The following is a 26,547-nucleotide window of genomic DNA, read 5'->3' on the forward strand; positions in this document are numbered from 1 at the left end:
CTATCTGAAGTGTACCTGGCGTATAAGACGACCCCCCACTTGGAGGCATATTTTTCAGGGCCAAAAAATCGTCTTATACGCCGGCAAATACGGTAACTGTGAACTTCCAATGCTTACTTAACAGAAGATAAAAACCTACAGGTTAAGAAGCTGAGCAAAGCTCTGACAAGATAAACCCACATAAGTCCATACCAAGATACATCAGAATGAAATTTCTGAAAATTAAACACAAAGAAACATCTTTGAAAGCAGCAAGAGATAAAGGAAGCTGAACGTATAGTAGAATAATAATTCAAATGACAGAGGATTTCTCATCAGAAATCATGGAAGCCAGCATGAATGGCACATTTTTTAAGTACTAAAGAAAAGGACTGTCAACCCCAAATTTTATATCCAGAAAAAAAATTCTCTGGGAATGAAAATAAAATAAAGATGAAGCAAAACTAAAAGAATTTGTCACCAGCAGACTTTCTCTAAAAAAATGGCTAAAGGGAATTCTTCAGACAGAAAGTAAATAATAACAGAAGAAAACTTGGAACATCAGAAATGAAGAAAAACCAACAGAAAAAGTAAATATATGGTTAATACAATGTACTATTCTTTTATTTTTTAAAGATTTTATTGGGGAATTGGGGGAGGGGAACAGCCTTGGGGAATCGGGGAAGGGGAACAGACAAGTTGCTGTCCTTCTGTTCTTCAGTCTAGTTGTGGAGGATGCCGCTTCACTGGCCCATGTTGGTATTATGATCATTATGCTGTTCCCGGGTGAGGCAGATTGGTCACCAGCCATTGAACAGCCACTCACATCGGCTCAGTGAGGCTCACGGCAGCTCACGGCAGCTCATGCCAGCTGCCATTGCTCACGCTGGCTGCAGGGCACTCACAATAGCTCATGGCAGCCCACTGCAGCCCCACTGCAGCCTATGCTGTCGCTGGCCACTCACGGCAGCCCAGCTCCAGGTTGAGCTATTGCTCATCATCTTAGCTGTAGAAGGCACAGCATCACTGGCTCATGTGGGATTTGAAATCCCGGCCCTACTACTCAGAGCTCGTGCTCCCAAGCCAACTCTTAACCAACGAGCCACTCAGCCAACCTACGTACTATTCTTGTCTTTGAGTTTTAAAATTATTTTTAATGTGTCAAAGCAAAAATTATAACACTATATAATATGATTTTCAATGTAAGAAGTAATATTTAAGACAACTATATTACAAAGTGGATAGTAGGTTAAGGGAAAGAAAATTCATAAAGCTTCTACATAATCTTTGAAGCAGTAAAATGTTGATACCAGTAGACAGCAATTGTTACAGAGATTGGGAGAATAGATTACAAAACAAGAAGAAAAAAAGACCCAACTATTATATATGCTATGTACAAAAACTCACTTAAAATGTAATGATATAGGTATGTTAAAAGTAGAAATACAAAGAAATATATAACATGCAAACACTAAGCAAAAAAATGACAATGTTAATATCAGACATATACACTTCAAAGCAAAGAACATTACCAGGAACAAAAAGCACATTACATCACTATAAAATGGTAAAATCATGAAGACTATGTAACAATTCTAAATATGTATGCATTAAACAGAGATTCAAAATACATGAAACAAAATCTGACTGAGAAGAACTGAGAAGAGAAATAGACAAATCTACAGTTATAGGTTGGGATTTTAATTCCCCTCCTCAGTAATTGATAGAAGCAGTAGACAGAGAGAAAAGATATAAAAGAACTGAACATCACCATCAATTAACAGGATCTAATTGAAATTTATTTATCACTCCAACTAACAAAAGCAGAATACATCTTTGCAAGTGCACCTGGAACACTAAGATAAACTATGTCCTGATATATAAAACTAATATGAAAAATATTTGAACAATTAAAGTCATACTAAATATATTATCTAACCATGAGGGAATTAAACATGAAAGCAATAACAGAAAGATAACATCACACTTAATAGCTAAAGTCTTAATGCTTTTCCCATAAAATTAAGACTGGTGTAAGGCTGTCCACTTTCCCCTAAACAATTTAGACAGTACTGGAAGTCCTGGCCATTTCAATAATGAAAGAAAAGAAAAAAAAAGAGAAGAGAAAAGGCATACAAATTGGAAAGTAAGAAATAAATCTATCCTTATTTGCAGATTGCATGATTGTCTGCATAGATAATCCCAAAGAATCTACTAAAAAATTCCTAAAACTATTGAGTTTAGTAAGATCACAGAATACTATGATCAACACACAAATATCAATCATGTTTTTATAAATTAGCAAAGAACATTGGAAACTGAAATAAAAAAAACATAATACTATTTACAATTTCTCCAAAAAAGTTAAAACAAATCTAACAAAACATGTGTAGTACCTGTATGACGAAAAATACAAAATGCCGATTAAAAAATCAAAGAAGACCTAAATAAACGGAGAGATATGCCATGTTCATAGACTGGAAGAAAATATGTATAGCTCAGGTTCCTAGGGATTTGGAATAAGGTATGCCTTTACCTTATAATAACTGTCCTCCATTTAAAAAGCAGCTTCTGATTTGCTGTTGGTCCCAATAGAGGCTAAACTCCTGAAAATGGGATAGCAAGTGACTATGTGACCCAAAATATCTATCATGAACTGATGTAATCTGTTTCACTGAATCAAAATATTTTGTGTACAAGGCTATTCCTTTGTTAAGTGGGTTGGTAAATACAAGGTCAGACCAACACAGGACCAGGAGGCACAAGCAAACTGTATAAGCAAGTGGTTCGCATTCACATGGTACTTAACTCCTGCTGCCTCAACAACATATGACTCAATGCACCTTACAGCCCTGCTGGAGAGTCCACTATAAACATTTAACAGAGGAAGAAAAAGCACCCTCCTTGGGTTATAGATATGTCTGCAAGGTACGGTGACATACTCTGGAAGTGAATGACTGCTGCATTACAACCCCACTCAAGGCTGGCCCTGAAAGGCTGTGGTGAAGAGAAAGCCTCCTGAGCGAGCAAAGTTTAGGGAGGTATCTGTGATTGTCCACTTTGTGTGGATGTACTTAGTCATACTGATTCATGATCAGTGGCTCAATGAATTAAATGGAAGGGCTAGAAAAGAATATAACTAAAAATTAAGGAGCTCTGGAGGAGACTGTGGAAACACGTCTATTAATAAGAATGATGCAGAGTGGGAGTATGGGAACGCTCACTCACTAGGGGATAGGACATGAGAGGGTGGGAAACAAGTGAGGTTTAGGTATTTATTTCTTTGGCTCTTTGGACTGAGCCAGGAGTTGACCATTATGTTTCTCTTCTTAAGGCCACAGCTCCCATTGGGGCAGCCTTTTCTGCCAGATTGTAGTAATACTCCCTGCCTGCATGGCAGGTCTAGTGGTGATAATGCCTCCCTATTGTCGCCAATCACAGGTGCCTCACCAACCATGCCCATGTTTTATTAGATCCCCTTAAGTGTCCCATTGTTTCTTAACAATTAACCACAGCAACCCTGATCATAAACTGCACAGAAATGGTGATTTTTATCTCTTTTATTACTTGGTATTATCCTAGCATCTAGAATGATGGCTGTGACACAGCAAGTTTTCAATAAGTTTATTAAATGAATGTATGTATGGTCCACTTTCTTTCCATTAGAACGTGACTAGGAATTCCTTAAGCATCACTAATAATCAGTTATTAAAATTGCTCACTATCTGGTGTTGAATGGATGTGAGGAAACAGCATAAACCTGTATAGCCTTTCTGAGGACTATTTGTTAGCATCTATCAAATATTTACTGTGTACACATTTTTACTGGACATGTCTATCATTTTGGCATGTGTACCAAAAAAATAATAATGTATACTCAAAAGATGTATAGATAATGATGTTTGCTATATATTATTTATAATAGTGAAAACTGAACATCAATCATAGAGACTGATTAAACATGATATACCCCTACAATGCAGCCAAGAAAAAGAATGATTTAGTTGTATATAGCCTGACCAGATAACTGCATCAGGAGATAACTTTAAATGTAAAAACAAGTTGTAAATAAGTAGTAACCATGCTTTTTGAAAAAATGCATTGTTAGCTCTAGCATAAAGTCTAGAATTAAGCGTCAGGTGTCATTTAATATTGGTTTTATATGGAAGATGAGATGGAAAGTAAGAGGTGCTTCCATTGTCCCATCAAGCACTGCTGTATTTTTATCATATTAGGCATGTATTTAAATTTTTTTAATAAACATTTAAATACATTTTCATTAAAAATAAACAGGAACAACTCACGTGTTTAAAAAATGACAAGGCTTATTTAACAATCTTGTTCATCACAGAACTTAAAGGCAATAAAATATCAAGTTGCAAAGCTTATTACAAAATGAATATAGTTGGGTTTACCATTTATTACAGTCACATTTAGCTTTTGCATTACAAGTTCAAGGATTTCTATGTAGAAGCCTGCATTTAATGAGAAAGAAGGGCATTTGATTATTAATAAACCTATTACGTTTTTTGAAAATGTTTTTTGCCCTTCCGAAAAAAGAGCCCACATGGCACAGAATAGGGTCCATTTTTACAAAGATGGAAAATTCAGTCTGATTAAGGGAACATATCCATGATCATCGGAAACTGACCAACACAGAAGACTCCTCTCGTAGCTGGGGTAAACTCAGGCACCTTTCATGTTGGCTGGGAATGTGGCCAGGACGGGAGATAACGGGTCACCTCAAGACTTGGGACCAGGGAAGACGCGCCCAGACTTGGTAGAGCTAGGCGGGAGAACGCTCCCAGACGCGCTGGCAAAAGAAGCTAGGTGGGAGGACATCCCCAGACTCCGCGGAGCGAGGCGGGAGGACGCCTCCGGATCCGGCCGAGCGAGGCGGGAGGACTCACCCAGACGCAGGATTGCAGAGGATGCCCCCAAACACCGCGGACTGAGGCTAGAAGACGCGCCATGGGAGCCCCAGCGGTGGGGCTGGAGAGCAGCCCGCAGACCTCGTCACCGGCTGCCGTCCCCGCTGCAGGCCTTAGGGACACCGCGTCCACAGCCGCAGCACCTGAGCGCAGCGCGCACCAGTGGGAGGATCCCAAGCGGCGTGCGGGGCGGGGGAGGAGGGGCACTGGTGACGGGGGGGGTGGGGAGAACGCTTTCTAGGAAAGCTGCCTCAGAGTAAAGCTTTACGCATCTTTTCACATAGATTGCACTAACAGCTTGATGACTCCATTCTTTTTTCCCCCGAATCAATAGGATTCAATTTTAAAACTCATTGTCATAGAAGAAATGATTGCTGCGAAGTAATATTGACCAGATACATGTTAAATATATGTAATTTAGTAAAAAGATGTTCCCATAATAATAATATACCCGTATGTACCTAATTTGGTTTAAAAGAAAAACCAAAGTACTCACGTAAGGTTTAAGTAGTGCCTTCTCTGGGAAATGCGCAATTTGTTTGATAACCATTATCTTATTTTGCATTGTATTTTCGTATATTATGTATTTTTGAAACTTGCTTTTTTTCCCTTTCCAGTGATAAACTCTGTTGATTGCGGAGTTTGTTTTATAATGTTGTGCTCCTTGTTCAAGTGCCTTATTTACATTCCATGGCCTTATTCCCAAGAGATATTTGTACCTTGATTTCTCTGAGCAGCCTTGAGTTTAAAAGGCACATTGATGAAGAGAGAATCCCTATTTTTTCTTTGTATTACAAAAAATTGACATAGAAAAGTAGAAAATGGTAAAATGAGCATCCATATATAGTCGTGCCCTCGATTTAAGAAACCTTAACCTTTTATATTTGCTTTGTTAGTTTTTGCCCAAATTTTGTAAAGTTAATTAACAAAGATAATTTTCTTGCTAAACGCATCACTCTGCATGTCTTTATAAAAATCAACACATTTTCCAATATAATTCCACTTAACAACTGCAATGTTTACTAATATTCCTAACTGCCAGTCCACATTCAAATTTCCCAAAATTGTTCCTAACGTCTTTGGCAACTGTTGTTTTGCCCATCGGGATTTGATGAAGGACCACGCATTGTATCTGGCGGTAAATTTCAAATGTATCCTGGGCAGGAGAGACCACCGTAATCCTCTTCCAACAGTCTAATCAAAATAACGTCAAGGTGCGGAGGTTGATGGGAAAGGTTGTCTTGAATCCGTCTGGCTCAAGGCGCAGCCCTCTGGGAAGGGTCTGGACGGACTACAGCTGCGCATGTGCAGCCCCTGCTCCGCTTTCCTGCTTCCATAGTATGTGCTCTGGCTGGGAGGCGATGGCGGAACTTTCGTTGCAGCACCTGGGATGGACCGCGGTAGACCGGGACTCCGGGCGGCCTGGGAACTTCCTGAGAGGAGTGGGTTTGTGACCTAGAGTGCGGGAGAAGGAAGTCCCGGGGTCCCCCTGGCCCAGTCCTGTGTCGGGGAGCAGGTGCTCCGGGCCAGGATGCGTGGAGATCGTGTACCCAACTCCACCTGCAGCCTTACCGGAGAAAAACCCGTGTCCGCGGCGGGAGGGAAAAGCATGTTTATGACGCAGCCGGCGAGCATGCCAGAAAGCATGGCAGTAGGTATGCGGTGGAGCCCGAGCTCTGGAACCAGAAAGACCCAGGTAAATTGCGGCTCTGTCACCTGTAAACAGGGGCGACAGAAGGAACCTGGGTAAGAGGTTTCTCATCTGACAGTGGAGTTGTTTTGAAACTTATATTAAGTCATCACCTGTAAATCACATTGACTAGCGCAGGGTACTAAGCCCAGAATAAGTGACAAATGCTATTATATTTAGAACACTTTGTTCTTTTCATTGGATGGCTTATGTAAACCTCACAACCATTCTGTGAGGCTCATAGAACCATCCGTATTAAACATAACCGAAGCTCAGGTTGGTGTAGCTATGGGCTCAGGTCACAAGCTAGCTGTGAGGAAGTTCAGATTCAAGGGCAGGTGTGCTTTACTTCCAGTCTCAGTCTTTGTCTAAATATCACACCTGCCTAAAGCCAGCGTCACAGCCTTCACAGCACTTAGTAAAGTAACCTTTTATCAAAACCCAGGGGATAGAATAGGAAGTGAATGTAGATGGAATCATACCAAATGTTGCATGTATTCTGGAATTTCTGATATCTCCAGATGCCTTGAGTCAGACAGGATCTAGCGCCCCATGCACTGGCAGGCTGTATTTTCAATCTGAGATTACAGTTGTCCCTTGAACAATGATGGGTTAGTGGTGCCAACCTTATATAGTCAGAAATCGGTGTATAATTTTTGAGTCCCTCAAAACTTAACTATAGTTTGTACCTTGGTATCCATGGGGAATTGGTTCCAGGACCCCTGCAGATACCAAAATCCAGGGATAATCAAGAAGAAAAAAAAAGACCCCTATACAAAAATGGCATAGAACAATGCATACAATCCGCCTTCTGCATCCACAGATTCCTAACCTGGGATCAGAAATACTGTAATGATCCACAGTTAGGTGATTCTGGTGATGTAAAATCCAGGGATAGAAAGGGCCGACTTGATTTATTGAAAAAAAAATCCATGTAAAAGTGGACCCATGCACTTCAAACCCATGCTGTTCAACAGTCAACTGTATAGTGAATTCCAAGAGAATTAGTTGCCCAGGCCTGAATCTTAGCTCCTGGGAAATCCATTTGAGAGTAAAGCAGCTGTTGTGAAGTAGGAAGCAGGGGGCCTCCAGTAACAGGAATCTTAACCTGGACGAGAACAGCCACCCCCACCCCACCCCCGGCCCTCTCTTTGGAGCTTCAAGAGCATAGGCAGAAAAGCCCAGCCAGCCGAGTGGCTCAGTTGGTTAAGAGCTCACTCAAGAAAGCGAGCTCTGAGCAACAGGGTTGCCAGTTCAATTCCCACATGGGTCTGAGCTGAGCTGCCAACAGGTGGCAGGATGGCTCAGCTAAATAAAATAAAATAAAATAATAATAATAATAATAATGGGCCGGTTGAGTGGCGCGTTGGTTAAGAGTTGGCTTGGGATGCCAGCTCTGAGCAGCAGGGCCCCAGTTTGGATCCCACATAAGGGCCAGTGACGCTGCACCCTCTACAGCTAAGATGGTGAACAACAGCTCAACCTGGAGCTGGGCTGCCATGTGGCAACAGCATAGGCTGCAGTGGGACTGGCCGGCAGCTGGCATGCGCTTTCGTGAGCTGCTGTGAGTGGCCATCCAGTGGTCAGCGAGCGACTGCCTCACCTGGGAAGAGCGCAATGATAATACCAACATGGGCCAGTGAAGCAGTGACCTCCACAACTAGACTGAAGAACAAAAGGACAGAACTTGTCTGTTCCCCTCCCACAATTCCCCAATAAAATTTCATTTAAAAAAGCCCAGAAAGGAGCCGGTCTGCACAGCCAGAAGCAGTTCTTGATCCCCCTTGCCCAGAAGGAGCCAAACTTGGTGATTACACCACCACATTTAGAAGCCACCACACTGTGTGACAGTGGGGACTTTGGGCCAGCCTGGAGAAGAGTAAAGTGAGCTGGGGTGGCCCAGGGTCAGGCTACCCAATAAAAGCCACTTCATAGGACAGGTTGTAAGGGCAAGCTCTGGGCATGAGGGGTAACAAGGCAGAGGGAGGAAATTCTGTCTCCACTCCATCTAAACAGCCTCCATTCTTTATAGATGGTGTGGGGCTCTCGTGTGTCTATCACCACATGTTATCCTGACCTCACAGGATCCCACAGTGATGGTTCATGAAAAGTTTCCAAGGTCATCCACTTCTGATTCATTTAAAAACTTTAGAGAAATTGGACCTGAGTGTCAGTGAATTGTCCAGGGCCAATGGTATGTTTAGAAAATATAAAAGTACATAAGAACCGAAAAACAAACCTTCGTTAAATTCCATAGTAGAAATGTCACAGTTCCATAAAACTAGAAATTGCAAATAATATGAACAAAACTAAAATCAGATCATTGGAAAACCTTTAAAAATCTATTTGTTCAGATATTTGAGTAAAAGTGTGGAATAAGAAGCTCCAAGCTCTTGTTTTCCCACAGAAATGTCAAGAAGAAGAAAAAAAACACACACAAGGAGAAACTGTCTGAATCAACTTTTTCATAGTTGTGGAAAACAGTCAAAGGTTTATAGCAATCAAGCACACCTCTGACCAAGAAAAAGCCATCTTTAAACTAATAGGAAAGCCTTGTGACATTTTTACTTATTGCTTCCCAAACCCCTCTGGGGCATAAATGGAGAGGACTGAACCACCCTTGTACCCCTGGAATGAACCCCACTTGATCATGATGTATATAATCTTTTTAATGTATTGTTGTATTAGATTTGCTAGTATTTTGCATCTGTATTTATTTAGGGTTTTTGCATCTGTAGTCATCAGAGATGTTGGTGGGTAGTTTACTTTTTTTGTGTTACCCTTACCAAGTTTTGGTATCAGGGGAATGTTGGCCTCATAAAATGAATTACAAAGTATTGCCTCTTCTTCAATTTTTTGGAAGAGTTTGAGGTGGAACGGTATTAAATCATCTTTAAATGTTTGGTAGAATTCACGAGTGAAGCCATCTGGTCCTGACTTGTGCTTTGGGGGAGGTTTTTTGATGATTGTTTCAATTTTCTTGCTGTGGATTGTTCTATGTGGATCATATTCCAAGTTCTTCATGATTCAGTCTAGGAAGGTTATATATTCCTAAGAACTTATCCATTTTTTCAAGGTTAATGAATTTGGTGGCATATAGTTCTTCGTAGTATTCTTGGATGATCCTTTGTATTTTTGTACCATCCTTTGTAACCTCCTCTTTTATTTCTGATGTTGTTAATTTGCATCTTTTCTCTTCTTTAGTGAGTCTAGCCAGGAGTTTGGCAGTTTTATTAATCTTTTCAAAGAACCAGCTCTTAGTTGAATTTTTTTCTACTGTGTTTTGTTCTCTATTTCATTTAATTCTGCTCTAATTTTTATTTCCTTTCTTCTGCTGACTTTGGGTTTCATTTGTTTCTGTTTTTCTAGTTCTTTAAGATGTAATGTTAGGTTGTTTATTTAGAATTTTCCTTGTTTCTTGAGATAGGCCTGTAAGGATATAAACCTCCCTCTTATTACCACTTTCACAGCATCCCAAAAAGTTTTCATATGTTGTATATTCATTCTCATTTGTTTCTATGAATCTTTTTATTTCTCCTTTTATTTCTTCTTTGACCCAGTCGTCCTTTAGTAATATATTGTTCAATCTCCACATATTTGTGGTTTTTCCTGCTTTCCTTTTGCAGTTGATTTCTAATTTCAAAGCATTGTAGTTGGAGAATATGCGTGGTATGACTTCAATTTTCTTAAGTTTGTTGAGGCTAGTTTTGTGCCCCAACATATGGTCAGTCCTGAACAATGTTCCATGAGTACTAGAAAAGAATGTATAGTCTGGTGTTCTGTGATGAAAGACTCTGTAAATGTCAATTATGTCCATTTGGTCTAATGTGTCATTTAACACTAATATTTCCTTATTGACTTTCTGTTTGGATGATCTATCCATAGCTGTCAATGGGGTATTTAGGTCCCCTACTATAATTGTGTTTTGTCATTTCCTGTCTTTATTTCTGGTAGTAGTTGCTTTATATATTTTGGTGCTACCTGATTGGGAGCATGTATATTGATAAGTGTTATGTCTTTTTGATGTATTGTTCCCTTTATCATTATGAAATGTCCATCTTTGTCTCTTGTTAACTTTTTTATCTTGAAGTCTATTTTGTCAGATATGAGTATGGCTACACTCCTTTTTCTCTGAATGCCATTTGCTTGGAGTATCGTTTTCTACTCTTTCACGTTGAGTCTGTATTTCTCCTTGCAGCTGAGATGTGTCTATTGAAGGCAGCATATGGTTGGGGGTTTTGGGTTTTGTTTTTTGGTTTGTTTTTTTTTATCCAATCTGCTACTCTGTGCCTTTTATTGGTGAGTTCAGTCCATTTACATTTACAGTGATTATTGATATATGAAGATTTCCTGTAGTCATTTTATCTTTTGTTTTCTGGTAGCTCAGTGTCTCCATTGTTTCTTTGCCCTTGTGTTTCTGTCTGTTATTTTAATTTAATTCTATGATTGCCCCCCCCCCGGTTCCTTCTTTTTTATGTTATGTGTCTTGGTTGTGGATTTTCTTGAGTGGTTACCATAAAGCTTATGTAAAACAAAGGTTCATGTATACAGTAGTTCTTTTTCTCCTGTATGCATCTTATCTCCATTCCCCTTTGCAAATTCAGACCTTTACTCTCTCCTCTTTTATGTTTTTTGTTGTCACAAATTATTCCTACTTGTTTTAAGTTCATTTCTGAGTTGCAGTAGCTATTGTCTTCTTCCCTTTTTTTAAATGTTTTTACCTCCTTTAATCTTTATGTTATATTTAAGTATATAGTGCCCTATTCTAAATAAGGGTTGCAATTTCCTGCTTCTGTCTTTCTGTTAATCATCTTACTCATTGTTTTTTTGTATCCTTTTGCCCTTTTGTTTCAGGTAGAAAAACCCCCTTTAATATCTCCTCTACTATAGGCCTGTGGTGGAAAATCCCCTCAGCTTCTGTATATCTGGAAAGGCCTTTATTACTCCTTCATATCTTAAGTGTAACTTTACTGGATATATTACTCTTGGCTGGTAATTTGTCTCTTTCAGTAGTTTGAATATTTGATTCCACTCCATCGTCGCTTGTAGAATTTCTGCTGAAAAAAATCTCATGATAATCCAATGGGCTTTCCTTTGTAGGTTACCATCTTCTTTTCTCTGGCTGTCTTGAGAATTCTTTTTTTGTCATTTTTTTTTAAACTTTATTGGGGAACAATGTGTTTTTTCGGGAACAATGTGTTTTTTTCCAGGACCCATCCCTCCAAGTCAAGTTGTTGTCCTTCAATCTTAGTTGTGGAGAGCACAGCTCAGCTCCAAGCCCAGTAGCTGTTTTCATTCTACTTGCAAGGGGGTGGGGGGGTAGGCATCCCACCATACCATGTGGGAGTCAAACCAGCAACATTGGTGTTAAGATTACGTGCTCTAACCCACTGAACCACCCATCCGCCCTGTCATTAATTTTTGACAGTTTTAATGTGCCTTGGAAAACGTCTTTTTGGATTGAGATAATTAGGCGTTCTGTTTGCTTCTTGGATTCAATGATCCAGTTCTTTCCATAGGCTTGGGAAGTTCTCATTGACTATTGGTTTGAATAGACTCTCTGTTCCATTTTCTCTCTCTTCTCCTTCTGGTATACCCATTATTCTTATATTGCTCTTTCTGGTAAAGTCAAATAGTTCTTGTAGAGTTCTTTCATTTCTTTTAACTCTCAAGTCTCCCTCGTATTCCATCTGTGTCATTTCCAGATTTTGATCTTTGATATCACTAACTCCTCCATTTGGTCAGCTGTATTTCCTAAGCTTGCTAATTCATTCTTCATCTCTTTTACTGAGTTCTTCAGCTCCAGAATTTCTATTTAGTTCTTTTAAAAATTTTTAGTCTTCATTTTTAAATTTTAGTATTCGTTTTGTTTGTTGATTTTATTTCTGAGTTCATTAAGCTGCCTATATGAGCTTTCTTGCCTCTCATTGAGTTTGTTCAGAACTGCAATCTTCAATTCTCTGTCATTTAAGTCACATATATCTATGTGTTTAAATTTATTTTCTGGAGATTTTTTGTTTTCTTTCTGAGCTGCCTTGCTACAACATTGGTTGTTCATAGTATTTGATGAATTCCTTCTCTGCTTAGTGGGAGTGAACTCTGCAGCAAGTTGATAAGAAGAGGTCTTTCTTTTGTTTTCCAGTAGGTGGCGCTGGAGTGTTTTATTTTCTCTTGCAATGCTCGGGCTTCTGTTCTTTCTGCTGGGTGGTGAAAAATGCCTTGTATTCCCTGGGGAGGTCCAGTAAATGCGACTGCCAGACCTCAGCTTTCTCACCTCTGTACCTCCACCCTTGTCGCTGGGATTAGCCACAGTGTGTGTCTGCCGCTCAGGAGCTGTCTCTGCAGTTCTCGGAGATGTAGATATTCTGCGTTGTAAACTGATATTCACTGCTACGGTTTCTTCTGCGGCCCTCTGCTAGCCCTGGGTGGGTGCAGGGAGGCGAGGTCTGGGGGAGAGGGGAGGCCAGGCTCCAATCCAAGGCTTTGTTCTGCCTAGCAGTGGTGGCTGCTAGAACTCAGTGGTCTCACTTCTCTATTCTGTCTCTGCCCAGAGGTCTTTGCCCAGATCCTATGGCTGGGTTTAGCCATATTATATAGTGAACACTCAGGCAGGAATGCTCTGGGCCACAGAGGGTGCACCAGCAGTCTCAATCCTTCCCTCTCCCGGGACCAGCAGTGTTCGTGCCACCCGTCTCTGCTCTTCTCCCTTCCTTCCTCCTGTTTGCCCCAGTTCACCCACCTTCAGATGATTCCATGCTCAGAACTCTCAAATGTGTTTGTGTGTTGCACAGGGAATCCTTTGTTGAAGTATAGCTGTTCAAATTCTTATAACTTCAAGGGGACCCCTCACGCTGTCATGCTTCAGATGTTCATCCCTCATATTTCGACATATTGTATTTTCCTTTATTGTATTTTAGTTCAAAACCTTTTATAATGTCCCTTGAAACATCTTTAACCCATAGGTTATTTGAATTTTCAAATATTTACTAATTTCCTGATAGCTTTCTGTTATTGATTTCTAGTTTAATTCCATTATAGCTGAGTACGAGGTCAGAGTTTGTGAACTCATCCTAGAAAAAGTGCTACATACCTCATTGCTAAATATTACTACGGTCACCTTCGAAGTACTCCCCTTGGGAAGCTATGCACCAACGCCAGCGCCTAGTCCACCCTTCAAAGCAATTTTGGAACTCTTTCTCTGGAATGGCCATCAGAGCTGTCGTCGTGTTACCCTTGATGTCCGGAATGTCATCAAAATGTCTTCCTTTCAGTGTTTATCTTTGGGTAAAGAAAGAAGTCATTGGGGGCCAGATCAGGTGAGCAGAGAGGGTGTTCCAATACAGTTATTTGTTTACTGGCTAAAAATTCCCTCACAGACAGTGCCCTGTGAGCTGGTGCATTGTTGTGATGCAAGAGCCATGAATTGTTGGCAAAAAGTTCAGGTCATCTAACTTTTTCACGCAGCCTTTTCAGCATTTCCAAATAGTAAACTTGGTTAATGGTTTGTCCAGTTGGTACAAATTCATAATGAATAATCCTTCTAATATCAAAAAAGGTTAGCAACATTGTTGCAACAAGTTCACAAATTTAATTGTCAGACCCCATAATATAGCATGATTTCTATTCTTTTAAATTATTTAAGGTTTATTTTATGGCCCCAAATATAATCTGTCTTCATTAATGATCTATATGCACTTGAAAAGACTGTTACATGTTGTATCGATAATTAATCTATATTGATAACTGTGTACAGACTGAGTTTTATTTTGGGGTTTGATATGCAAGACACATCATCATAAGCTGCTTGAGAGTAGATAAGAGGTTTATTGTTAACAGGGAAAGAGCTAAGGGAAATAGAAAGTAAATAGTCACAAGGGAAATAGAAAAATAGTTACATCATACCATCAGGGCCCCTTTATCCAATTTAGCACCAGAATCAGAGCATCATGGGCAGTTCAGCACCAGAATCAGAGTATCATGGGTATTTCTCAGAGTAATGACACAGCAGAATCTGTTGAGGAAGAGCTGCTGCTCATCCCTGCCTCCTGGGTCTTTTTAAGGGTTTTTTAACAAAGGTGGCTTAGAATCAAATGGCGTATGCGTAAGCAATACATGGGACCAGCCCTGGATCTGGCCAGGAGCCGGGCCTAGCCTGTGGTACTGATTAGACTAGTCCTTGGAGTCTAGCCCAGTCTCAAAGACCTTGGGGGAGCTCCACATTTCATTCCTTACATCCCTGGAGGGTAGCCAATCCTCCAGAGAGTTAAGTATATACCTAAGCCATGAATCCAATCATATGACCCCAGGCAGGCCTTTTTCCTTCTAAATTCTCATACACATGTACACTGTGTGATGGAATGTTCTATGAATATCAATAAGTTCATGTTAGTTGATAGTGATGTTCAGATCATTTGTATCTTTACTTATTTTCTACTTATTTGTTCTATCAATTATTGAGAAAGGAGTGACGAATTCTGTGACTATAATTGTGAATTTGTCTATTTCTTTTTCAGATCTACTAGTTTGTGCCTCATGTATTTTGCAACTTTACTTGTGCATACACATTTACGATTGTCATACTTTCTTGTAGAAGTGACCCTTTACCATTACATAATGTCCCTCTTCATTCCTAAATAATCTTTATTTTCCTCAAGTCTACTTTGTCTGAAATTAATACAACTAGTCCAATTTCCTTTTGGTTTAGTGTTTACATGGTATACCTTTCTCCATCTCTTTATCTAAGTTTCTTACTTACGTCATATTTCTTCTGCCTGAGATCTCTCTTTAAGTATTATTGTAGGCAAGTACCCAGGCAGTTTTTCCTCATTTTCATCTTTTTTCGAGGATGGGGGGGATCTAAAGGTTTTTATTTCTTATTTCTTCTTTAATTTTGAAGGATGTTTTTAATGACCATAGATTTCAAGTTTGACCGATTTTTCTTTCAACTTTAAAGATGTCACTCCATTGTCTTCTTGCTTGCTTAGTTTCTCATGAAAAGTCTGTGATAATTCTAATACTTGTTCTCGTTAAGTAATGTGCTTTTTCTTCCGGCTGCCTTTAAGATATTTTCATTGTCTTTGGTTTTTTCCAGTTCGGATACAATATGCATAAGTGTGTGGCTTGGGTTTGGGGTTATTTTGTTGTTTTCTATTCTTTATGTTTTCTGAACTTCTTGGATCTTGGTGGTTTGGTGTAATAAGTAATTTTGAAAAATTCTTAGGCATTTTTTTCCCCAAATAATTATTTTGCCCTCTTCTCTCTTCTGGTGGTTTCAATTATATGTATATGTTAGACCATTTGATATTGCCCTCCAGTTCTTGAATGATCTGTTTTTCTTCCCCCACCCACCTCTGCCCCCCCACTGTTCGCGCTCTTTGTGTTTTAGTTTCTATACTTTTAAATTCCGGATCTTCAAATTGAATGAAGCTTTTGCTTGGCTGTATGATGAGAACATTGTAGTTATTCTTCATCTTTGCTACTGTTTTTTAAAAACATTTTGTAACATTTCCATTTGATCCTTTTTGTAGCTTCATCTCTTTGTTGAAATTACCCATTGCAGAGTGCATGTGGTCTATATTTTTCATTAGAGCCTTTAACATGTTCATCATGGTTATTTTAAATTAAATGTACAATAGTTCCAACTTCAGTGTAATATCTGAATCTACTTCTGATTATTTTGTCTTCATACTGTTTTTTCTTGTCTTTTGTTATACCTTTTAAGATTTTTCTTGAAAGCCAGACATGTTCTTTAGGACAATGGATACTGAGGAAAATGGCCTTTAGTGTTAATCTAGTCAGGAGTTGGGCCATGTTTGAAATAAGTTGTTACTATTGTTATGTGCACTGAGCTTGGTGGTTACTATGGACCCACCTTCCCATCGCCCAGAGACTCAGATTCCCTGTCATGACTTTGTTTTTGTTTCCGCCCTTGGCTTTTGGTCTTTCTTTTTGTGATACTCCCCAGAAAGAGCCTGTCACTTGCAGCTCTATCAGTTGTGATCCATTGCTGTTACTACTGGTGTACTTACGAGCATGGTGGTGGGGTGACAAAGTGGGCATTTTCTAATGTTCTGATTGGCTTTCAGCCTTGGGAATGGACAATGGGCTTGTGTCTCAGAAGTGTGGCCTTCACAATTGTTCCTGTCCCTCCTCTAGTGGTAGAGTGTACAGTGCATTTCTTTCCCCAGCTGCAGCAAATATCAAGAATATCAAATATGAATCGGTCTCATTTGTTAAAGATAAATGAAAGTGTTGTGGCTGCTCACTCTCAGGCCATGAAAGAATTCATGAAATCAGGTAGAAATATAGAAGATTTATTAAAGTAATAGAAGTGACGGCTGGGCAGAATCTGCTAGAAACTACTGCTAACTACTGCGTTGAGTCTTTGGTCTCAAGTTTTATATTTTTCTGTAATTGGGGGTGGGGGAAGATGAGGTAAACCTGGTTATCCCAACCTTTGCATACATTATGTAGATTTAAGTTGGAGCCAGGAGAGTGAATCCCATACAGATGTAAAACCCCTCCCAAGTCACAGGGCTAGCAGTGGGCCTAAGTAAATAGAAACATTGAAACTGGTATGCATGGTAAATGTATAGGAAGCAGAATTATTAAGCAGCAAAGAAAAGAAAGCTTTCAAAAAGTCCTGAGCTAAATTACACTTACTAATTTGAATTAATCCAGAGATATAAATCTCAAAATAGAAAATTTAGTGCCACCGTTACAATCCCTTGTCTTCACATTAAGCATATTAAAATTTTTCAGTTTATTTCAGCAAAATGTGATTCAATGCAGGCAGCATCTAATCTAGCAGATAGAAGGGAGTTCTGAGGAGCTATACAAAATGACAGGCAGGAGGAAGCGGGAACAAGTGAAGCAGGATTTTTGATGTGTGATTGTGTATGTGTACCAGGATCGTTGTCTCGTGGAGCCGAAGAATGGAGACACAGACCAGAGAGGTAAAGTTGCAGAAAAGGACAGTTTATTAGAAGAAAAAATACATTTCAAAGAAGCAGAAGCTGGTCTGAGCAGTAGAGAATGGCTCAAGAGCCATTATTAGAAGAGAAAGTACACTCTAATGAGTTTAGAGCGGGCCGAGCAAAATAAGCTCAAAAGGCGCTGACTGGCCAGGACTTGAGAGTTTTTGTCCCTTCTTTCTCTAGAATGGGCTGTTCCAGTAGGGGGTGGGACCACTTGATTGACACCTGTGATTAACAACAGGCCTATCTCTTTAGACTGCACGTGTTCCTTCCCAGAATTCAGTCTGTTATAATAATATTAATGAATTTCCGGGCATATGTATGATATTATAATGATTGTATAATGAGGCCCAGGTGAAATGAAGGTCGTTATGGCCTTTACTGCGCAGGTGTGGGTGACTGGTTTAATCCAGTCTGGTATTTTGTACCCATTTGTTTCCCCATAGGGGTAGATAATTACAATGAAAAGGGGAAGTTTTGGGTGGAGATAGGAGGTCTTTTGGGCGGTCACATTATGTGGGATGTGCAGGAATGCAGAGACCCAATGCCTGCCTCTAACTGCCTGCCTAGTTTTCCCCTTGAGAGATGTGATCCCCATAAAATCTCTATGGAAGGGCCGGCCGAGTGGCTCAGTTGGTTAAGAGCTCGCTCAAGAGTGTGAGCTCTGAGCAACAGGGTCTTCGGTTCGATTCATGGCCCGAGCTGAGCTGCCGCTGAGCTGCCAACAGGTGGCAGGATGGCTCAGCTAAAAAAAAAAAAAAAATTGGGTTGGTTAGGACCAGCCAAGTGGTGCATTGGTTAAGAGTTGGCTTGGGACACCAGCTCTGAGCAGCAGGTCCCCGGTTTGGATCCCACATTAGGGCCAGTGACACTGCGCCCTCTGCTGCTAAGATGGTGAACAACATCTCAACCTGGAGCTGGGTTGCTGTGAGTCGCTGGCAACGGCATAGGCTGCAGTGAGTCTGCAGTGGGTTGCCATAAGCTACCGTGAGTGGCCCCCAGCCAATGTGAGCGGCAAGCAGCTGGCATGAGCAGCCAAGAGCCGCTGTGAGTGGCTGTCCAGTGGCCAGCGACAGATCTGCCTCACCCAGGAAGAGCGCAATGATAAAATACCAACATGGGCTAGTGAAGCGACATCCTCCACAACTAGACTGAAGAACTAAAGGACAGCAACTTATCTGTTCCCCTTTCCCGATTCCCCAATGCTGTTCCCCTCTCCCAATTCCCCAATAAAATCTTTAAAAAAAAAATGGGTTGACTGTTTGCAAGGTTACCCCCCTTGGGGGATGGCAGGGGTCTATCAGGCAGATTACCTAACTAGTGCTGATCAGACAATGTCTGCTCCACTGGTTTATAAGACTATTGCTGTGAGAGCCAAAATAAGTCTATAATTAATTTAAATCTCAATTTGGTGACTTGGGGCTTAGCATAAGCAACTCCATTTTGGGCCTCTTGCCTTATTCTTTAACACTGTTCAGTGGATTTGAAGCCCTTGATCTTATAGATTCAGGCTTTTAAAATTTTTTCTTAGTGAGGTAGAGGGACTGAGTCTGGGAAATCCCCTTCCCCTAGCTGCTATTGTAATACATTATCTGTTCTCTTAGGCTGTAGGTCAGATGTCCTTCCTCTAGCTGTTTAATTCTTTTGCTCTGTAAGGGGAATGACCTGGGTGGAGTTCACCGAGATTCTGTTCCCCTTCCCTAGACAGCACATCAAGGATACTTTCTCCTGATTGTCTTCTATCTTCCCTGTGAAATTGATGTAGGATATTTCTTGTGCCGGGGTCATAGTCTCATGAAGCCGAAGAATGGAGACATGGACCAGAGAGGTAAAGTTTGCAGCAGAGGAGAGTTTTATTAAAGCAAGAGAAGGGTTACAGTTCCCGAGCAGGAGGGGGTAACCAGAAAATGAGATGCCCACTAGCTAGGGTAAAAAGCTTGAGTTTTATACTTTTTTTCTGCCTGGAAGGGGGAATGCTGAAATACTGATGGTGCCTGTTATTAAGGGGTTTATCAGATTTGTTCTGTTGCTCAGTCTTGGGAAGGCCTTACATAATGCCCTCCAAAATGGCTTTGTTGCTCTGGGGCATGATTGATGTCTCCGTTCCAGTATGAGGGAGTTATCCTATAATTTTGAAGGAATGGCTAGTTTAAGGAATGGCCAGTTTTTTCTTATCTTTGCTCAGTTTACCAGGGAATTCCTGACTGCCTGGTATTATACTAACTAACCTGTCTTAAAATCCTGATGCAGTTCCTGGAGAGAAAGCCTGCAATGGAAACTTGAATGGCTGCAGACTCTCACACCAGCCCACACTCGCCCTCTAGCAATTTGTCAGATTTTTAATTTTAATCAGTCTACCAACTCTGATTTCTCAGTGGCTTTTGTCTCAGTTAAGCAAATGTTTGTAGATGTAAGAACACCAAAACCTGTAGAGAATGTTTGCAAAAATTTATTTGAGCCAAACAGAGGATGTGCCTACAAGCAAGATCTCAACAGACTGAGAAAAATGCATTTAGAATGACAGTTTACAGTTTCTTTTATGCATTTGGAATTAAGGAAGGAAGGAAGGAAAATTGAATGAAGGTGATAGAAAGCAATTATAGGATAGTTAACAAGATTATGTGACCCTTGAAGGTGGTTACCTCTGAGAGATCTGAAAAGAAGCATTTCAAAGGTGTATGGCCGTGAGGCATTGGTGGTTCAGTGGTAGAATTCTCAAAGGTGTATGGCCAAGGCTTCCTTAAGGCAAAGATAAACCTTTTACTAGTGAAGTTATATGCCAGGTCATCACTACCCACTCTGACCTGCTCAGTTAGGAATTTATGATCAGAGCACCCTGTAAGGTTACTTTCCATAGATCCCCCCCCCTTTTTTTTTTCAAAGATTTTATTGGGTAACTGGGGGAGGGAACAGCATTGGGGAATCGGGGAAGGGGAATAGACAAGTTGCTGTCCTTTTATTCTTCAGTCTAGTTGTGGAGGACATCACTTCATTGGCTCATGCTGGTATTGTGATCATTGTGCTCTTCCTGGCTGAGACAGATCAGTTGCCAGCCTTTGGGCAGCTGCTCATGGCAGCTCACGCCAGCTGCCAGCCTCTCACGGTAGCTTACAGCAGCCCACTGCAGCCTACGCTGTCACTGGCGACTCAGGGCAGCCCAGCTCCAGGTTGAGCTATTGTTCACCATCTTAGCTGTGGAGGGCAGTGTCACTGGCCCTCATATGTGGGATCCAAACCGGGGCCCTCTGGCGTCCCAAGCCAGCTCTTAACCATCGCACCACTCGGCTGGCCCCATACACCCTCTTTTTGTCCACATGTTTGAGTCCAGTGTCCCCCTGAAGGTGCTTGTCTTCAGATTTTAAAAGAACAATTGTCCTTTGTCCTCAGTTCTATCATGTAATCATGAAAAGTTGTTAATTTACTGTCTGTTAAGCTTTATCTTGTAAGGATAGGAAGGAAGTCGTTCCAGCTCTCTACATCCTTGACCTGAAAATAAAAGTAATTATCACACTTTTTAATGTATATCAATCCAGTGGGTGTGCTGGCTTATTATTACTTTAATTAATATTTCCTTGATTATTAGTGATGATGATCATGTTGTAATGAGCTTTATTGATAATTTGAATTAGCTCTTTTATGAATTTCCTAGTTCACATAATTGCCAGTTTTTTAAATGGATTTTTTTTTACCTTTTATTTTCAATTTGGAAGAGCTCTTTTAATCTGTCCTACATGTTGTGGATGGAAAAGTGGCCACAGGTTAAACCTGACAAGCTCAGGAGACTAAAAATAACCATATAAGATGGCATGAGCATAAAAAAAAAAATTTTATAACTAAGTGGGCCAATGGCAGGAAGTCACACATTAAACTTCTTTCATTAAATTAATCTGTGCCTTTTCAGTGGGCCTGTTCCTTGTCTTTTTGTACCTAAAATAACATCTTTAATCCTTTTTCCAGACCAGAGCTGGAAACTGCATAATTCTTTATTATGCTTGTCTCCTGGTTACCATCTCTATGTGCTGAAAAGAGGGAACTGTTAGCTATCCTGCACCCACCTGTGTAAAAGAAGTACCTGTCTCTCCAATTTACTTTTATCCAATCCCAGAGGTTTCCCCGCTTTGCTTTCTCCCACCCCCTTAATCTATCACCCGTGGATTTCATGTAACCTTCCTCCTTTGAATTTATGTATAAAATAAGCTGTAAAACTGCCATTCTTCAGAGCATTTTGCAATCCATTGAGATTTTGCTTCCCAGCAATTGTCATCGGTTTGGCTCAAATAAACTCTTATAAGTTTTCTCTTAGGCTGGATGTTTTTTGTCAACAATGTGAACTGTGAATACATTTTCTCAGTCTGTCTGGATTGTTTTAGTCCCTCAAAGGTATATAATTATTGTGTAAATAAATTTTTTTCCTTTTCTTTTATACTTTGCCGGGAGCCGTCTGCACCTCAGTATCTGACATGGCCAAACACACTGCAATTGTGACAAATTCTGAAGCTCTGACTGAGAAACAGATACTGCTTTATATCTTAGAAGATTTAAATTCCCCTTTGGATGCCCCCCAGTAGGACGAAGATCTTACACCCCTTCTAATAGATATATCACAATAATTCTATTTTATACACTAAAGGCAATTTTAGTCACACTACTAGTCTCTTAGTAAAGGTCAAAGTACATACCCTATAAATCTTAAGATCCTGCTTAGCTAATAGTGTTTAGGATAATTGTTGAGTAGTCACATAGTCACTTCACTATAGGTAAAAAGATTAGCATTAGTCACATAATCACTATAGGTAAAAGGATTAGCCTTAGTCACATAAGTCACTATAGGTAAAAAGGATTAAAACACAGATAAGATAAGTTGATCTTTTAGCATAAGAAAAAGTCAAGCTGTACCCTGGAGCATAAGAATTAGATGTAAAACCCTGATCTAAACTATGTAAAAGAACTTTTTACTGATGAGATAATGGTCAACTGCCCACTATAAAAAGGGGCGTGCTGTAGAATAAAGTGAGACACTTCTCTTCTTGAAAAAGCGCTCCTGTGTCTCTGCGCGTCTTTCTTCTTTTTCCTCCCCGACTCCGCCTCCACCTGAGGGAACCCCTGGACCCCGCGGGAGCTGGTCTCCCGCAATACTTTTTGTCTTCATATAAAAGTTTCCACGATCTCTACATTGTACATAGGTTTTTATTTGTTATTGTGTTCTCACTCACTAAAATGCAATCTTCATGTGGAAAGGGATCCCACCTATCTTGTTTATCATTGTATAACCAGTATCAACAACAGTGTCTAGCATATGGCGACAACTTAATAAATATTTTTAAATAAATAAATAAATATTTTGTTTCTTTGAAGTCTATGTATACACACCATAATGGAATCAACTAAAATGGTCTGAAGTGGAGAAAGGACATTTTCACTTCACAATATGGCATATGACCTTTACCCTAACAGTGTAACAAGACCGCCAGCTATTTAAGTATCTCAAAACTCAAGACTCATAAAAAGATCCAATAAGGTCCAGATTTTTAAATGAATTATTCACTGATGATCTTTCTATTAAAATTTTACATTACACATCTCCTGTATATCACATGAACATCACCCTAAAACTTTTGCTGTGCAAGTGGAAACCTCATCTGGTAATTCTTCACCTGACCAAATGGTTCCCATTGGTCTAACAGATTCCTCCATGAATTTATTCCCTGTCTACGCTAGATAGATCAACCATGAATACTTCTCCATGGGGACCAATCAGAGCTTTTTTCCTGGGATTTTTAAACATTGTACCATTGGAAAAAATAAATGCCAGCAAAAAAAAAATGACAGTAGTAAAGCTAGGAGATAATAGTTGATATCTAGTTCTTGTTTTAGCCAAGCCAAATTTCTTATTTCTTCAATATGAATTTTCTGTCCTTTTTCTGATTTTGTTAGTGAACAAATTCATCTTTTCCCTCAAGCTAAGTTGAGTTTCTGACATTAGAACTTAAGATCCTGAAATATCACAGAAATAGACTAAAATTTTCATCTCTCTCTCTCCCTCTCTCTCTCTCTCTCTCTCTCTCTCTCTCTCTCTCTCTCACCCACCAGGAGTCCTTGTTCTCAAATTCTGAGACTCAAGTCTAACTCTCAGGTAGCTACCACCATCAACTTTTATCCTCTGACTTGGTATGTATGCAAGTATGTGTACAAGATGGAGGGTTTGTTTACATAGCAGTTTGGAAACCAAACTTATACAGTTATTTTGATGAACCAGCGACATTTCTATCTTAGTATGATACCAGGACACACTGCTAAATTAAGTTACATGTTCATCACAAAGTTTAGCCCATACTGAACTTTATCTTTTCTGTCTAGTGGCTGAAATATGACTTCATTTGTGACACTTCCAACTCCTCACCCATGTTAGTTTTGGAAAGAATTCAAAGAATTTTTTTAAAAACTGGGCTTTAGACAAATGTGTTTGAGTCTGAAAAATTAATCCTTAGAAAGTTTTATCCTATTAAGTAAAAGCCTATGTTATTTTTTCTACATGTTTGAGAGTTTGAATATGTATCCAGAATTTAATTTTGTGCTTATTATTATGTGAAGTGTGTATCTCTTCACTTAGTGCTTATCAAGGAAGGACCTATACACAGATATTTTCTATCAAGCCAGATATTTTTCTGATCTGAATCTTATTGAAGGGCCAAATAAAAAAAAATTATAGATTGCTATTTGTAACATGCAAATACATACTTACATTTAAATTAGTGCCATAAGATTCTAAACATTAAAAAGTAGTCTACTCACAGTAGGGTCTCAGGTAAATTTTAAAATGTAGAACTCAAACTTTAGGTAAGGAAAATTTTTCTTCCTTCAAATTTAAGTGAGTAGGTTTCCTAACTTCCTTATTTTTAAATAAACTTTTTATCTTAGAACAGGCTTAGATTTACAGTTAAGTTGCAAAGATAGTACATAGAATTTCCATATAGCCTACACCCCGTTTCTCCCATTTTTCAACTTATATTACTGTGGTACATTTGGCACAATGAGTCAATATTGATACATTGTTATTAAATTTATACTTGATTTGGATTTCCTTAGTTTTTACTTACTGTCCTTTTTCTGTTCCAGGATCTCACCAGGATACCACATATTCAGTCATCATGCCTTCTTAGGTTCCTCCTGGCTGTGATAGTATCTCAGACTTCCATTGTTTATAATGACCTTAACAGCTTTGAGTACTAGTCAGGTATTTTAGAAAATGTACTTTGATGGCAGTTTGTTTTTCTGATGATTAGGCTGGAGTTATAAGTTTGGGGGAGGAAAACTACAGAAGTAAAGTACCATTCTCATTACATAGTATCAAGAATATGTGCTATCAACTTGACTTATCACTATTGATGTTGACCTTGATCATCCAGCTGAGATAGTGTTTTTCAGCTTCCTCCATAATAAAGCCATTTTCCCTGCCCTCCTCTCCCCCCCATACTGGGCTCTTTGGTAAGAAGTCATTATGCCCACATTTAAGGAATGGGAGTTATGCTCCACCTGCTTGAGGGCCTAATTTCCTTCTAAAATGTTTTTTCATATTGAATACATAGAAATAAGGTGAGGAAAAAAAAGCTATTGAGTGATTAGTTGCGAAGTCCATCATGACATCTGATATTTAAAAATTTTTTATCTCTATACATACATGTATATTAAGTGATTATGTATATAAATACAAACCTGTATTAAAAATAATGTATATAATATGATCGTCTTTATTGAGGGTGAAGATTTTTAGGTTGTATTGTGGCAATGGGCCCTAGACAAAGACCTTCCCAGACCATGTGGTCACTGAGGATTTTGTGAGGGCTTCAGACAAAGACATTCCTGAACTGTATGGTCAGCAAGACTTCCGCGTTTAACATTTCCAAATTCCTACCACACCTGAGAGCCAGTCAGGAACTGGCACAAGGCTGTATGTCCTAATAAGGAACCCGGAAACCTTAGGGTATATAGCCCTGAGTCCCGCCTGGGTCAGAGCTTAGCCTCTGGACGTGAATCCGCTGAGCCAGTGCCGACATTAGTAAAAGTTGCTTCCCATGCCTTGGTGTCCTGTGTGTGTTTGTCTGGGTTCCCCGCAACAATATGTCATGCTGTGGACTGAAAAATATCTTATTTTTGAAAACAAAATCCTATTTCTTCTAAATACCAACTCTTCCCAGAATGTTGGTTTTGGAAGAAGAATCTAGGTGAAAGTTTGCTTTGACATGTCTTTGGGATGAAATTACTTTCTCTGCTTCATAAAGATAGTTTGGACTCCAAATACAATTTTCCTCTACCAATAAGCAAAAATGGACACAAAACGGTAACATGAATAAAATATTCAAAATAATCTTCAACAACTGATACTTTTTCTTCACTGTACTTAAGTAAAGGCTGTAGAGCATGAGTTGCTTAAATAAAAGATAAAGGAAGAGATCATAAAGAGTGAAACAGTTCTAATAGTTCTGATTTCATGAGAGGCTCTAGGTGAAAAGTTATTGCTGTGAAGATGTTCAATATTTTTCCTGTGTCTGTAAAGGAAAATCACAAAGCAGCCTCTGGACCAACTCATGAAAATGAGAAAAATTAAGTCCTGAATTGTGATAACGCTCATATTCATGAATGTCATTATATTTTCTGTGTGCTGCAGCTAAACACATTTTTACTGAAAAATTTTTGGTGATAACGACATTTGATAGTGTCGGTGAATGGCACAATCCTGACATAGAAGGAACTGTTGATGACCCAGAATGAAAGAAGAAATGCCATACTGTTTGTGTGCATTCTGTCTATCAGCCATGTCCACCTGGATTTGCTGGGGCTGATGGTATGGGCCTGGACCATGCTTAAGGAAACATGTTGTACAAAATGAAAGTCCCTGAGATACTCTGTATAAAAATTCAAATACTTTATACCCAGTATAATTTAAAAGATTTTTAATACCAAAAGATTTTAC

The 26,547-nt window shown here is 39.5% G+C and overlaps 1 long non-coding RNA gene across 1 annotated transcript; it reads left to right on the forward strand.

The window, feature by feature from the left end:
• The first annotated feature begins 6,260 nt into the window (after positions 1 to 6,260).
• Positions 6,261 to 25,409, forward strand: LOC109376687 (uncharacterized). Its single transcript, XR_002122767.1, has 3 exons — positions 6,261 to 6,606; positions 23,667 to 23,744; positions 24,693 to 25,409. It is a non-coding gene; the product is annotated as an uncharacterized LOC109376687 (long non-coding RNA).
• The last annotated feature ends 1,138 nt before the right edge of the window (positions 25,410 to 26,547 follow it).

Source organism: Hipposideros armiger, unplaced genomic scaffold (assembly GCF_001890085.2).
Source record: "Hipposideros armiger isolate ML-2016 unplaced genomic scaffold, ASM189008v1 scaffold_1171, whole genome shotgun sequence".
Classification (NCBI taxonomy): domain Eukaryota; kingdom Metazoa; phylum Chordata; class Mammalia; order Chiroptera; family Hipposideridae; genus Hipposideros; species Hipposideros armiger.